Source organism: Oncorhynchus keta, chromosome 34 (assembly GCF_023373465.1).
Source record: "Oncorhynchus keta strain PuntledgeMale-10-30-2019 chromosome 34, Oket_V2, whole genome shotgun sequence".
NCBI classification, from domain to species: domain Eukaryota; kingdom Metazoa; phylum Chordata; class Actinopteri; order Salmoniformes; family Salmonidae; genus Oncorhynchus; species Oncorhynchus keta.
Genome location: NC_068454.1, coordinates 70,715,965 through 70,731,830, shown reverse-complemented (window position 1 = coordinate 70,731,830; position 15,866 = coordinate 70,715,965). Strand labels below are relative to the sequence as shown.

The 15,866-nt window shown below is 41.2% G+C and overlaps 1 protein-coding gene across 2 annotated transcripts in view; it reads right to left on the bottom strand.

The window, feature by feature from the left end:
• LOC118367642 (glutamate receptor ionotropic, kainate 2) overlaps window positions 1–15,866 on the bottom strand; it is a 273,598-nt gene that overhangs the window by 39,485 nt on the left and 218,247 nt on the right. The gene's annotated exons all lie outside the window — the stretch shown is intronic.

Sequence of the window (15,866 nt, the reverse complement as noted above, 5' to 3'; positions counted from 1 at the left end):
ATTGAACACCTCAACAGAGAGTATAAATATGCACCTATTATGTGTAGTGATATAAGTTGTTAGTAGTAGTAGTAGTAGTAGTACCAGCAGAATGATAACAGCATTAGGATTATCAATCAATTCCATTTCTGTAGTTAGTTAATATCATTGTGTATCAGTAGGAGCAGTAGTATTGTCAGCAGTAGTAGTCTTTCTCCAGCTGTAAAGTCAGTAAAGACTCAAGGGGTGTGTGTGATACTCTCCCAGGGCACAGAGATTTGAAGGCATATTTGAAGGTATTTGAAACCTAATTAAGTCACATCGTCCAAGGTCCCACCTGCCATTATTGTGTGTAATGACTTTTTGTGGCTGGTCGATATTTTAGATCAACTGGGTGATTTGCAAAGTGCCTATCAGAATCTTTTGGAGTCACCCTTGACAAATCAGGCGATTGAGCATGCAAGCTACCGACTGCTGATAAGGCAGGGGCACTGGCTCTGAATACATGGACGGGGAGGCAGATAACCACATAGTTAGCTAACACTAACTCACACAGGATAGTACAGAGGTGGGCTTCCCTCAGAACCACCGGCGACTACAAAAGACCTGCACTGATCACACAAAGCTAATGAGATATTTGGAAGAAGACTAACAGGTATCGAGATCATTGAAGTTTGACTGGGTCACAAATAGCTGTTAAATTGGAATGTAATTCAATGAGAGAGCATTTGCAGAGCTTATATTTGAAAAGTTGGTATATTTATTTTGTGAGAAAGTAACTTAAATAGATATGAACGACAATTTGAAGAACAAGAGTTTTTATAGAATTAAATATTTGAGTTTTAAAAATAGTTTTGGACTCTCCTCTTCTTTGCCTCTCCTCTCCTCAACCTGACTGTTTTTTAAACGAGGGTTTCATCTCTTCTTATTTGGCCTCTCTGTTTTCAGAATCACACATTCCTCTCGGTGGAGACGTGCATTTCCATGTCTCCGCTGGGCGCCGGGGATGATTAGAACACTGCTCTGCCTAATCCTTTGATCATGCTGAAGTGGCTGAAGGTTAGCACCGCTACAATCTAACGTTACTCCGGGATACAGATCTGTTCAAAAGGCTGAAATAATCATCCACTGTGCTATGCAATGCACTCCCAAACAGAATCATCATCATTGTTCCCAGAAAAACAAGTCTCTCTCTCTCTTTTTCCATCTCTCTCACACACAATACCTCCTCCTTTACCGTGAGAATCGAACTCAAGTGCTGAATGAGGGAACGGCACGCAGTCGAGTCTGAACCACCACTGAATTATCGGAGATGAGAAGGAGAGAACAGGCGGTAAAACCATTGTCAATCATGACAAGGCTGTGATGGTGACTGCCAATGAGGTATCTTACCATTAGTGCTTGAGTGAATAATCATTGCTAAAGTGAGGTGAATATGGGTTTCGAGTGAGATGGGTGATTTTGCAGTTCTGGTTCAGATCGGAGTTATCAGGGGGATTCTGTTGCCTATAGTAACACAAGAGGAAAAAGAAAAGGCTGGCATACTCTTCTCTTTGTTTTGGAGAATGACAGAGTAAAGAAAAGACTCAGAGAACTAAGTTCCAAACTAAACACTTACTTCCCATTTGTTAATGAAAAGTTAACTTAAGTTCCACAGAAAACCTTGCTACACCTAATCAGGTATATCATATAAAACATTGGAACATACCTACAAATAAACAGCTAATTGCTCTCTGTTCAAAACTCCAAAAAGTCCCGCTAGGAGTGGTCTTGGTCAGCAAGGTATAAAACGTATCAATCATGCAGTAGAAAACAAGAACTGTGATGCCCCAATTTCCGGCCAACATCTGCTGAGTCATCGCAGCAACAATTCACACCAAAAGTGGGCATTGGGGACTAAGAAAACAAAACTACAAAGTAATCATAATTATCCCAATGCTCTAACATGAAACACAACAATGTACATTCATCCCTGCATTATGCCATATCAGTAACCCTTTACTGGACACCCATCATCATAACACGTCATGACACGATCTTAACCATGGCATAATGTGTCATAACAGCTGACATAACTTGTCATAACCTGCCATAATATGGTCATAACACGTCATGACACGGTCATAACCATGGCATAATGTGTCATAACAGCTGACATAACTTGTCATAACCTGCCATAATATGGTCATAACACAATGACACGGTCATAACCATGGCATAATGTGTCATAACAGCTGACATAACTTGTCATAACCTGCCATAATATGGTCATAACACGCCATGACACGGTCATAACCATGGCATAATGTGTCATAACAGCTGACATAACTTGTCATAACCTGCCATAATATGGTCATAACACGTCATGACACGGTCATAACCATGGCATAATGTGTCATAACAGCTGACATAACTTGTCATAACCTGCCATAATATGGCCATAACACGTCATGACACGGTCATAACCATGGCATAATGTGTCATAACAGCTGACATAACTTGTCATAACCTGCCATAATATGGTCATAACACGTCATAACACGGTCATAACCATGGCATAATGTGTCATAACAGCTGACATAACTTGTCATAACCTGCCATAATATGGTCATAACACGTCATGACACGGTCTTAACCATGGCATAATGTGTCATAACAGCTGACATAACTTGTCATAACCTGCCATAATATGGTCATAACACGTCATGACACGGTCATAACCATGGCATAATGTGTCATAACAGCTGACATAACTTGTCATAACCTGCCATAATATGGTCATAACACAATGACACGGTCATAACCATGGCATAATGTGTCATAACAGCTGACATAACTTGTCATAACCTGCCATAATATGGTCATAACACATCATGACACGGTCATAACCATGGCATAATGTGTCATAACAGCTGACATAACTTGTCATAACCTGCCATAATATGGTCATAACACATCATGACACGGTCATAACCATGGCATAATGTGTCATAACAGCTGACATAACTTGTCATAACCTGCCATAATATGGTCATAACACTGTCATGACCCATATATTTAGACCTGTTTGTGCCATGTACTGTGTTGTTTTATGACTAGTTATGGCATCCACATAAGAGTGTCAAAACCCACAAACCTACCACAGTAGTTATTTGTCAACAGTATGTTTATGTTATATAACATTTACTGAAATGTATCATTGTAGTTAAATTATCATTGTAATTGTGCACACATTGATGTCAGACATGCACCCATCCGTAATTATATAATTCAGAGAAAATAAAATACTTTTCTGAACTTTTCTGAACCCCCACCCGCCCCACTTTCCATCACTGACTTTGCTGATAACTACTTTATTGAGGAGAAGTGTACTTACTATGCCTGTAATATGTGGTTGTCCCCCCTAGCCATCTTAAGATGAATGCACTAACTGAAAGTCGCTCTGGATAAGAGCATCTGCGAAATGACTAAAATGTTAAATGTACCCCATTGGTCTATTGCTGATGACTGGGATGAATGCAGGAGCAAATTTTAAGAGCAGGACAAAACAACATCTTTTTGACTGACGACTGACATAAAGGCAGGCAAGGACGTGATAGGCCTATCTGGTTTATATGAATATGATGGTCATAATGCTTCATGACAGAGTCATAAGGTGTAGTGTCTTAGTCCATGTAAAGTGACACAGGATGGTCATAATGCTTCATGACAGAGTCATAAAGTGTATTGTCTTAGTCCATGTAAAGTGACACAGGATGGTCATAATGCTTCATGACAGAGTCATAAAGTGTATTGTCTTAGTCCATGTAAAGTGACACAGGATGGTCATAATGCTTCATGACAGAGTCATAAAGTGTATTGTCTTAGTCCATGTAAAGTGACACAGGATGGTCATAATGCTTCTTGACAGAGTCATAAAGTGTATTGTCTTAGTCCATGTAAAGTGACACAGGATGGTCATAATGCTTCATGACAGAGTCATAAAGTGTATTGTCTTAGTCCATGTAAAGTGACACAGGATGGTCATAATGCTTCTTGACAGAGTCATAAAGTGTAGTGTCTTAGTCCATGTAAAGTGACACAGGATGGTCATAATGCTTCATGACAGAGTCATAAAGTGTATTGTCTTAGTCCATGTAAAGTGACACAGGATGGTCATAATGCTTCATGACAGAGTCATAAGGTGTAGTGTCTTAGTCCATGTAAAGTGACACAGGATGGTCATAATGCTTCATGACAGAGTCATAAAGTGTTTTTTCTTCAAGTTATTTAAAATATGATGGAAAACAAATGTGACTGTAAAGAATTCCTTACAACAACAACAAAGGATTGAATTAAGAGACACATTTTCAAACATAGTTTTTATTGCACATGCACGTGTATAGATTTACAGTATGTGCCATTGCAGGCTTGTGGCCCCACTACAAATGAGCACAAAGGGGACTTGGCAAGGTTGTGCATTTTCACTGCTTGGATTGTTTACCATGTTTCGGGTCAAATCTCTGAATCGATTTGCATGTGTCAAATGGCCTCATTAGATGAAGTGGATGTTAATGCCTCTGTGGAAGCCCTTCCTCTAATAAATCTATTATTTCTACATTGTGATGCTAATAGCTGTTAGCCCTGGTCCACAAGGGCAATACAGAGAGTACCAAGTCATAACCTTCTAATCAGCCAAGCACCTTCAGGTCCCTTTCACCAATCTCACAACCTCGAAACCAGCTACCAAGCCATTTCAGGCAATCAATCAAGTTAGAGTCGCTTGTCTAACTAACTTAGCTGGGATGCCTGCTGGCATGATTGCTAGACTTTAGAAAAGCCTCAATTTTTTAAATTCTCAAAGAATCAATGTGCAGCATTCATTAAAATGACAATTGAACAGGTAAAGAGGTATGCTTTAACCTACGCAGAAAAATAGACTTAGGTATAATGATTATGTATGGCTCGAGACTGCAGGAAAAAGCTATTCTCCGACAATTTTCACTCAACCAGGTGAAATCTGTGTACAACCTCCCTCCATCCTCAGGTACTTTGTGCCCCCTCCAAACAAATGGGTGCATCACGCCCCTGCCTCTCACCTCAGACCCACACAAGGAGAAAATGTGAGTCACTGCCTGCTTGTCCACAGTCTAATCCAGAATCATGTGACTTGGTAAATAATAACAGTTAAGAATAATATGTCTCTTGGCTTTATGAGGTGGTGCTGTTCTCTTCCATGTGCTATTTATCAGCAGTGAACTTGATGTAAACTGTTTTATATAGGTAGTGTACTGCAAAGCTGGAAGTGAATATGTGTGAGTGTGAGTATAAATGTGTGTGTGCACGCTTGTGTGTATGTGCGCACGTGTGCCTGCGTGTGTGTGCTCATGTCTGTGTGTGCGTGTGTGTGTGCTTGTGTGTGTGTGAGTGCACATCTGCGTGTACATGTACGTGTCTTACACGTGGCCTTGAGCGAGAGAGGCCTTTCTCTGGGAGGTTGAGTGATGGCCCTATAAGAAGCAGGTGGATGGACTGAGATGCATCCTCTACCTGGGGTCTCCCTCCCAACACAGACCACCAGCAAACTCTCTATTGTTAGGCTTGTCAACAAGTATTGCTCTGCAAAGTGTTTTGCATATTTTTCAAAGAGCCTGTAATCAAAGGCATGGATATAGAGGAAGAAAACAGCTTACAGCTCCGTTAAAACAAACAACACTTATCATCTGCGTAGACGACTTTTGACAGATATTCTTTTACGATACATTGTTGACACTGAACGGTAGAGCTCATAAAGACAAAACACAAAAACATTTCCCAAGTTCAGGAAACACGCTCACCAGCTGCTAAGTGTTGGTAGTAATATAATACAGGTTTATGATATCATGTTATGTAGGTTTATGTTCTAAGATTAATGATACATCAGTCACAAAAACAATGACAATGTCCTTTTATTCACGAATGAAAACTTTTATGGATACTGACTGGAAGCAGAACTACTACGCTTTAATTAGTGTCTTGATTGAATCAGATGCCAATCTCCTGTTTCACCAACTAACTGATCCAGAGGGATCACTGTAAAAACAATAGGAGAGTAAGGTGAGGATCACTATAGGAGAGAATGATCAGGATCACTGTCTATACTATAGGAGAGTAAGGTGAGGATAACTCTGTCTACACTACAGGAGAGTATAGTCAGGATCACTGTCTATAATATAGGAGGGAATGGTGATGATCACTGTCTTTACTATAGGAGGGAATGGTGATGATCAGTGTCTTTACTATAGGAGGTCATGGTGAGGATCACTGTTTATACTATAGGAGAGTATGTTCAGGATCACTGTCTAAACCATAGGAGAGAATGTTCAGGATCACTGTCTATACTATCGGAGAGCATGGTCAGGATCAGAGTCTATACTACAGGAGAGCATGGTGAGGATCACTGTCTATACTATAGGAGAGTATGTTCAGGATCACTGTCTATACGATATTAGAGCATGGTCAGGGTCACTGTCTATACTATAGGAGGGTATGGTCAGGATCAGAGTCTATACTATAGGAGAGCATGGTGAGGATCACTGTCTATACCATAGGAGAGAATGTTCAGGATCACTGTCTATACTATAGGAGAGCATGGTCAGGATCAGAGTATATACTATAGGAGAGCATGGTGAGGATCACTGTCTATACCATAGGAGAGAATGTTCAGGATCACTGTCTATACGATATTAGAGCATGGTCAGGGTCACTGTCTATACTATAGGAGGGTATGGTCAGGATCAGAGTCTATACTATAGGAGAATATGGTCAGGATCACTGTCTATACTATAGGAGAGTATGTTCAGGATCACTGTCTATAGTATAGGAGAGTATGTTCAGGATCACTGTCTATAGTATAGGAGAGTATGTTCAGGATCACTGTCTATACCATAGGAGAGAATGTTCAGGATCAGAGTCTATACTATAGGAGAGCATGGTCAGGATCAGAGTCTATACTATAGGAGAGCATGGTGAGGATCACTGTCTATACTATAGGAAGGTATGGTCAGGATCACTGTCTATACTATAGGAGAGCATGGTCAGGATCAGAGTCTATACTATAGGAGAGCATGGTCAGGATCAGAGTCTATACTATAGGAGAGCATGGTGAGGATCACTGTCTATACTATAGGAAGGTATGGTCAGGATCACTGTCTATACCATAGGAGAGAATGTTCAGGATCACTGTCTATACTATAGGAGGGTATGGTCAGGATCACTGTCTATACTATAGGAGAGTAAGGTGAGGATCACTGTCTACACTACAGGAGAGTATAGTCAGGATCACTGTCTATAATATATTAGGAGCATGGTCAGGATCACTGTCTATGCTATAGGAGGGGATGGTGATGATCACTGTCTATACTATAGGAGAGTATGTTCAGGATCACTGTCTAAACCATAGGAGAGTATGTTCAGGATCACTGTCTATACCATAGGAGAGTATGTTCAGGATCACTGTCTATACCATAGGAGAGAATGTTCAGGATCACTGTCTATACCATAGGAGAGAATGTTCAGGATCACTGTCTATCCTATAGGAGAGCATGGTTAGGATCAGAGTCTATACTATAGGAGAGCATGGTGAGGATCACTGTCTATACTATAGGAGAGAATGTTCAGGATCACTGTCTATACTATAGGAGGGTATGGTCAGGATCACTGCCTATACTATAGGAGAGTAAGGTGAGGATCACTGTCTATACTATAGGAGAGAATGTTCAGGAATACTGTCTATAGTATAGGAGAGCAAGTTCAGGATCAATGTCTATCCTATAGGACAGTATGGTCAGGATCACTGTCTATGCTATAGAAGAGTATGTTCAGGATCACTGTCTATACCATCGGAGAGAATGTTCAGGATCACTGTCTATAATATATAAGGAGCATGGTCAGGATCACTGTCTATGCTATAGGAGGGGATGGTGATGATCACTGTCTTTACTATAGGAGACATTGGTCAGGATCAGAGTCTATACTATAGGAGAGCATGGTGAGGATCACTGTCTATACTATAGGAGAGTATGTTCAGGATCACTGTCTATACCATCGGAGAGAATGTTCAGGATCACTGTCTATACTATAGGAGAGAATGTTCAGGATCACTGTCTATACCATCGGAGAGAATGTTCAGGATCACTGTCTATACCATCGGAGAGAATGTTCAGGATCACTGTCTATACCATCGGAGAGAATGTTCAGGATCACTGTCTATACTATCGGAGAGTATGTTCAGGATCACTGTCTATACCATCGGAGAGAATGTTCAGGATCACTGTCTTTACTATAGGAGAGTATGGTCAGGATCACTGTCTATACTACAGGAGAGTATGTTCAGGATCACTGTCTATACCATCGGAGAGAATGTTCAGGATCACTGTCTATACCATCGGAGAGAATGTTCAGGATCACTGTCTATACTATAGGAGAGTATGGTCAGGATCACTGTCTATACTATAGGAGAGTATGTTCAGGATCACTGTCAATAACATCGGAGAGAATGTTCAGGATCACTGTCAATACCATCGGAGAGAATGTTCAGGATCACTGTCTATACCATCGGAGAGAATGTTCAGGATCACTGTCTATACCATCGGAGAGTATGTTCAGGATCACTGTCTATACCATCGGAGAGAATGTTCAAGATCACTGTCTTTACTATAGGAGAGTATGGTCAGGATCACTGTCTATACTATCGGAGAGAATGTTCAGGATCACTGTCTATACTATAGGAGAGTATGTTCAGGATCACTGTCTATACCATCGGAGAGTATGTTCAGGATCACTGTCTATACCATCGGAGAGAATGTTCAGGATCACTGTCTATACCATCGGAGAGAATGTTCAGGATCACTGTCTATACCATCGGAGAGAATGTTCAGGATCACTGTCTATACTATAGGAGAGTATGGTCAGGATCACTGTCTATACTATAGGAGAGTATGTTCAGGATCACTGTCTATACCATCGGAGAGAATGTTCAGGATCACTGTCTATACCATCGGAGAGAATGTTCAGGATCACTGTCTATACTATAGGAGAGTATGGTCAGGATCACTGTCTATACTATAGGAGAGTATGTTCAGGATCACTGTCTATACCATCGGAGAGAATGTTCAGGATCACTGTCTATACCATAGGAGAGAATGTTCAGGATCACTGTCTATACCATCGGAGAGAATGTTCAGGATCACTGTCTATACTATAGGAGAGTATGGTCAGGATCACTGTCTATACTATAGGAGAGTATGTTCAGGATCACTGTCTATACCATCGGAGAGAATGTTCAGGATCACTGTCTATACCATCGGAGAGAATGTTCAGGATCACTGTCTATACCATCGGAGAGAATGTTCAGGATCACTGTCTATACCATCGGAGAGAATGTTCAGGATCACTGTCTATACTATAGGAGAGAATGTTCAGGATCACTGGAGAGAATGTTCAGGATCACTGTCTATACCATCGGAGAGAATGTTCAGGATCACTGTCTATACCATCGGAGAGAATGTTCAGGATCACTGTCTATACCATCGGAGAGAATGTTCAGGATCACTGCCTATACCATCGGAGAGAATGTTCAGGATCACTGTCTATACTATAGGAGAGTATGTTCAGGATCACTGTCTATACCATCGGAGAGAATGTTCAGGATCACTGTCTATACCATAGGAGAGAATGTTCAGGATCACTGTCTATACCATCGGAGAGAATGTTCAGGATCACTGTCTATACCATCGGAGAGAATGTTCAGGATCACTGTCTATACCATCGGAGAGAATGTTCAGGATCACTGTCTATAGTATAGTAGAGCAAGTTCAGGATCAATGTCTATCCTATAGGAGAGTATGGTCAGGATCACTGTCTATACGATAGGAGTGTATGTTCAGGATCACTGTCTATACCATAGGAGAGAATGTTCAAGATCACTGTCTATACCATAGGAGAAAATGTTCAGGATCACTGTCTATACTATAGGAGAGCATGGTCAGGATCAGAGTCTATACTATAGGAGAGCATGGTGAGGATCACTGTCTATACTATAGGAGAGTATGGTCAGGATCAGAGTCTATACTATAGGAGAGCATGGTGAGGATCACTATCTATACTATAGGAGAGCATGGTCAGGATCACTGTCTATACTATAGGAGAGCATGGTCAGGATCAGAGTCTATACTGTAGGAGAGCATGGTGAGGATCACTGTCTATACTATATGAGGGTATGGTCAGGGTCACTGTCTATACTATAGGAGAGTATGGTCAGGATCAGAGTCTATACTATAGGAGAGAATGTTCAGGATCAGAGTCTATACTATAGGAGAGCATGGTCAGGATCAGAGTCTATACCATAGGAGAGAATGTTCAGGATCACTGTCTATACTATAGGAGAGCATGGTCAGGATCACTGTCTATACTATAGGAGAGAATGTTCAGGATCAGAGTCTATACTATAGGAGAGCATGGTCAGGATCACTGTCTATACCATAGGAGAGAATGTTCAGGATCACTGTCTATACTATAGGAGAGCATGGTCAGGATCAATGTCTATACCATAGGAGAGAATGTTCAGGATCACTGTCTATACTATAGGAGAGCATGGTCAGGATCAATGTCTATACCATAGGAGAGAATGTTCAGGATCACTGTCTATACGAAAGGAGGGTATGGTCAGGATCACTGTCTATACTATATTAGAGCATGGTCGGGGTCACTGTCTATACTATAGGAGAATATGTTCAGGATCACTGTCTATACCATAGGAGAATATGTTCAGGATCACTGTCTATACTATAGGAGTTCAGGATCACTGTATGGTCAGGATCACTGTCTATACTATATAGAGCATGGTCAGGGTCACTGTCTATACTATAGGAGAATATGTTCAGGATCACTGTCTATACCATAGGAGAGAATATGTTCAGGATCACTGTCTATACGAAAGGAGAGAATGTTCAGGATCACTGTCTATACTATCGGAGAGTATGGTCAGGAGTATGGTCAGGATCACTGTCTATACCATAGGAGAGAATGTTCAGGATCACTGTCTATACCATAGGAGAGAATGTTCAGGATCACTGTCTATACCATAGGAGAGAATGTTCAGGATCAGAGTCTATACTATAGGAGAGCATGGTCAGGATCACTGTCTAAACTATAGGAGGGTATGGTCAGGATCACTGTCTATACTATAGGAGAGCATGGTCAGGATCAGAGTCTATACTATAGGAGAGCATGGTGATGATCACTGTCTATACTATATTAAAGCATGGTCAGGATCACTGTCTATAATATAGGAGAGTATGGTCAGGATCACTGTCTATACCATAGGAGAGAATGTTCAGGATCACTGTCTATACCATAGGAGAGAATGTTCAGGATCACTGTCTATACCATAGGAGAGAATGTTCAGGATCACTGTCTATACCATAGGAGAGAATGTTCAGGATCACTGTCTATCCTATAGGAGAGCATGGTCAGGATCAGAGTCTATACCATAGGAGAGAATGTTCAGGATCACTGTCTATACCATAGGAGAGAATGTTCAGGATCACTGTCTATACTATAGGAGAGCATGGTCAGGATCAGAGTCTATACTATAGGAGAGCATGGTGGATCACTGTCTATACCATAGGAGAGAATGTTCAGGATCACTGTCTATACCATAGGAGAGAATGTTCAGGATCACTGTCTATACGAAAGGAGGGTATGGTCAGGATCACTGGCTATACTATATTAGAGCATGGTCAGGGTCACTGTCTATACTATAGGAGAGTATGGTCAGGATCAGAGTCTATACTATAGGAGAATATGGTCAGGATCACTGTCTATACTATAGGAGAGTATGGTCAGGATCAGAGTCTATACCATAGGAGAGAATGTTCAGGATCAGAGTCTATACTATAGGAGAGCATGGTCAGGATCACTGTCTAAACTATAGGAGGGTATGGTCAGGATCACTGTCTATACTATAGGAGAGCATGGTCAGGATCAGAGTCTATACTATAGGAGAGCATGGTCAGGATCACTGTCTATACTATAGGAGAGCATGGTCAGGATCACTGTCTATACTATAGGAGAGCATGGTCAGGATCACTGTCTATGCTATAGGAGAGTATGTTCAGGATCACTGTCTATACCATGGGAGAATATTTTCAGGATCACTGTCTATAGTATAGGAGAGCAAGTTCAGGATCAATGTCTATACTATATTAGAGCATGGTCAGGGTCACTGTCTATACTATAGGAGAATATGTTCAGGATCACTGTCTATACCATCGGAGAGAATGTTCAGGATCACTGTCTATACATTCGGAGAGAATGTTCAGGATCACTGTCTATACGAAAGGAGGGTATGGTCAGGATCACTGTCTATACTATATTAGAGCATGGTCAGGGTCACTGTCTATACTATAGGAGAGTATGGTCAGGATCACTGTCTATACTATAGGAGAGTATGTTCAGGATCACTGTCAATAACATCGGAGAGAATGTTCAGGATCACTGTCAATACCATCGGAGAGAATGTTCAGGATCACTGTCTATACCATCGGAGAGAATGTTCAGGATCACTGTCTATACTATAGGAGAGCATGGTCAGGATCACTGTCTATACTATAGGAGATTTATGGTCAGGATCACTGTCTATACTATAGGAGGTATATGTTCAGGATCACTGTCTATACTATAGGAGAGCATGGTCAGGATCACTGTCTATACTATAGGAGAGCATGGTCAGGATCACTGTCTATACTATAGGAGAGAATGTTCAGGATCACTGTCTATACTATAGGAGAGTATGGTCAGGATCACTGTCTATACTATAGGAGAGTATGTTCAGGATCACTGTCTATACTATAGGAGAGTATTCAGGATCACTGTAGGAGCATGGTCAGGATCACTGTCTATACTATAGGAGGGATGGTGATGATCACTGTCTATACTATAGGAGAGCAGGATCACTGTCTATACTATAGGAGAGCAAGGTCAGGATCACTGTCTATACTATAGGAGAGTATGGTCAGGATCAGGATCACTGTCTATACCATCGGAGAGAATGTTCAGGATCACTGCCTATACCATCGGAGAGAATGTTCAGGATCACTGTCTATACTATAGGAGAGTATGTTCAGGATCACTGTCTATACCATCGGAGAGAATGTTCAGGATCACTGTCTATACCATCGGAGAGAATGTTCAGGATCACTGTCTATACTATAGGAGAGTATGGTCAGGATCACTGTCTATACTATAGGAGAGTATGTTCAGGATCACTGTCTATACCATCGGAGAGAATGTTCAGGATCACTGTCTATACTATAGGAGAGAATGTTCAGGATCACTGTCTATACCATCGGAGAGAATGTTCAGGATCACTGTCTATACTATAGGAGAGTATGGTCAGGATCACTGTCTATACTATAGGAGAGTATGTTCAGGATCACTGTCTATACCATCGGAGAGAATGTTCAGGATCACTGTCTATACCATCGGAGAGAATGTTCAGGATCACTGTCTATACCATCGGAGAGAATGTTCAGGATCACTGTCTATACTATAGGAGAGTATGTTCAGGATCACTGTCTATACCATCGGAGAGAATGTTCAGGATCACTGTCTATACCATAGGAGAGAATGTTCAGGATCACTGTCTATACCATCGGAGAGAATGTTCAGGATCACTGTCTATACCATCGGAGAGAATGTTCAGGATCACTGTCTATACCATCGGAGAGAATGTTCAGGATCACTGTCTATACTATAGGAGAGTATGTTCAGGATCACTGTCTATACCATCGGAGAGAATGTTCAGGATCACTGTCTATACCATAGGAGAGAATGTTCAGGATCACTGTCTATCCTATAGGAGAGTATGGTCAGGATCACTGTCTATACCATCGGAGAGAATTTTCAGGATCACTGTCTAAACATTCGGAGAGAATGTTCAGGATCACTGTCTATAGTATAGTAGAGCAAGTTCAGGATCAATGTCTATACTATATTAGAGCATGGTCAGGATCACTGTCTATACTATAGGAGAGTATGTTCAGGATCACTGTCTATACCATCGGAGAGAATGTTCAGGATCACTGCCTATAGCATCGGAGAGAATGTTCAGGATCACTGTCTATACATTCGGAGAGAATGTTCAGGATCACTGTCTATACGAAAGGAGGGTATGGTCAGGATCACTGTCTATACTATATTAGAGCATGGTCAGGGTCACTGTCTATACTATAGGAGAGTATGGTCAGGATCAGAGTCTATACTATAGGAGAGCATGGTCAGGATCACTGTCTATACTATAGGAGGGTATAGTCAGGATCACTGTCTATACTATAGGAGAGCATGGTCAGGATCAGAGTCTATACTATAGGAGAGCATGGTGAGGACCACTGTCTATAGTATAGGAGAGTATGGTCAGGATAACTGTTTATACTATAGGAGAGTATGTTCAGGATCACTGTCTATACTATAGGAGAGAATGTTCAGGATCACTGTCTATACTATAGGAGAGCATGGTCAGGATCACTGTCTATACCATAGGAGAGAATGTTCAGGATCACTGTCTATACTATACTATAGGAGAGCATGGTCAGGATCACTGTCTATACTATAGGAGAGAATGTTCAGGATCACTGTCTATACTATAGGAGAGCATGGTCAGGATCACTGTCTATACTATAGGAGAGAATGTTCAGGATCAGAGTCTATACTATAGGAGAGCATGGTCAGGATCACTGTCTATACCATAGGAGAGAATGTTCAGGATCACTGTCTATACTATAGGAGAGCATGGTCAGGATCAATGTCTATACCATAGGAGAGAATGTTCAGGATCACTGTCTATACGAAAGGAGGGTATGGTCAGGATCACTGTCTATACTATATTAGAGCATGGTCGGGGTCACTGTCTATACTATAGGAGAATATGTTCAGGATCACTGTCTATACCATAGGAGAATATGTTCAGGATCACTGTCTATACGAAAGGAGGGTATGGTCAGGATCACTGTCTATACTATATTAGAGCATGGTCGGGGTCACTGTCTATACTATAGGAGAATATGTTCAGGATCACTGTCTATACCATAGGAGAATATGTTCAGGATCACTGTCTATACGAAAGGAGGGTATGGTCAGGATCACTGTCTATACTATAGGAGAGTATGGTCAGGATCAGAGTCTATACCATAGGAGAGAATGTTCAGGATCACTGTCTTTACCATAGGAGAGAATGTTCAGGATCACTGTCTATACCATAGGAGAGAATGTTCAGGATCAGAGTCTATACTATAGGAGAGCATGGTCAGGATAATTGTCTAAACTATTCGAGGGTATGGTCAGGATCACTGTCTATCCTATAGGAGAGCATGGTCAGGATCAGAGTCTATACTATAGGAGAGCATGGTGATGATCACTGTCTATACTATATTAAAGCATGGTCAGGATCACTGTCTATAATATAGGAGAGTATGGTCAGGATCAGAGTCTATACCATAGGAGAGAATGTTCAGGATCACTGTCTATACCATAGGAGAGAATGTTCAGGATCACTGTCTATACCATAGGAGAGAATGTTCAGGATCACTGTCTATACTATAGGAGAGTATGGTCAGGATCACTGTCTATACTATAGGAGAGCATGGTCAGGATCACTGTCTATACCATAGGAGAGAATGTTCAGGATCACTGTCTAAACCATAGGAGAGAATGTTCAGGATCACTGTCTATACTATAGGAGAGCATGGTGAGGATCAGAGTCTATACTATAGGAGAGCATGGTCAGGATCACTGTCTATACTATAGGAGAGAATGTTCAGGATCACTGTCTATACTATAGGAGGGTATGGTCAGGATCACTGTCTATACTA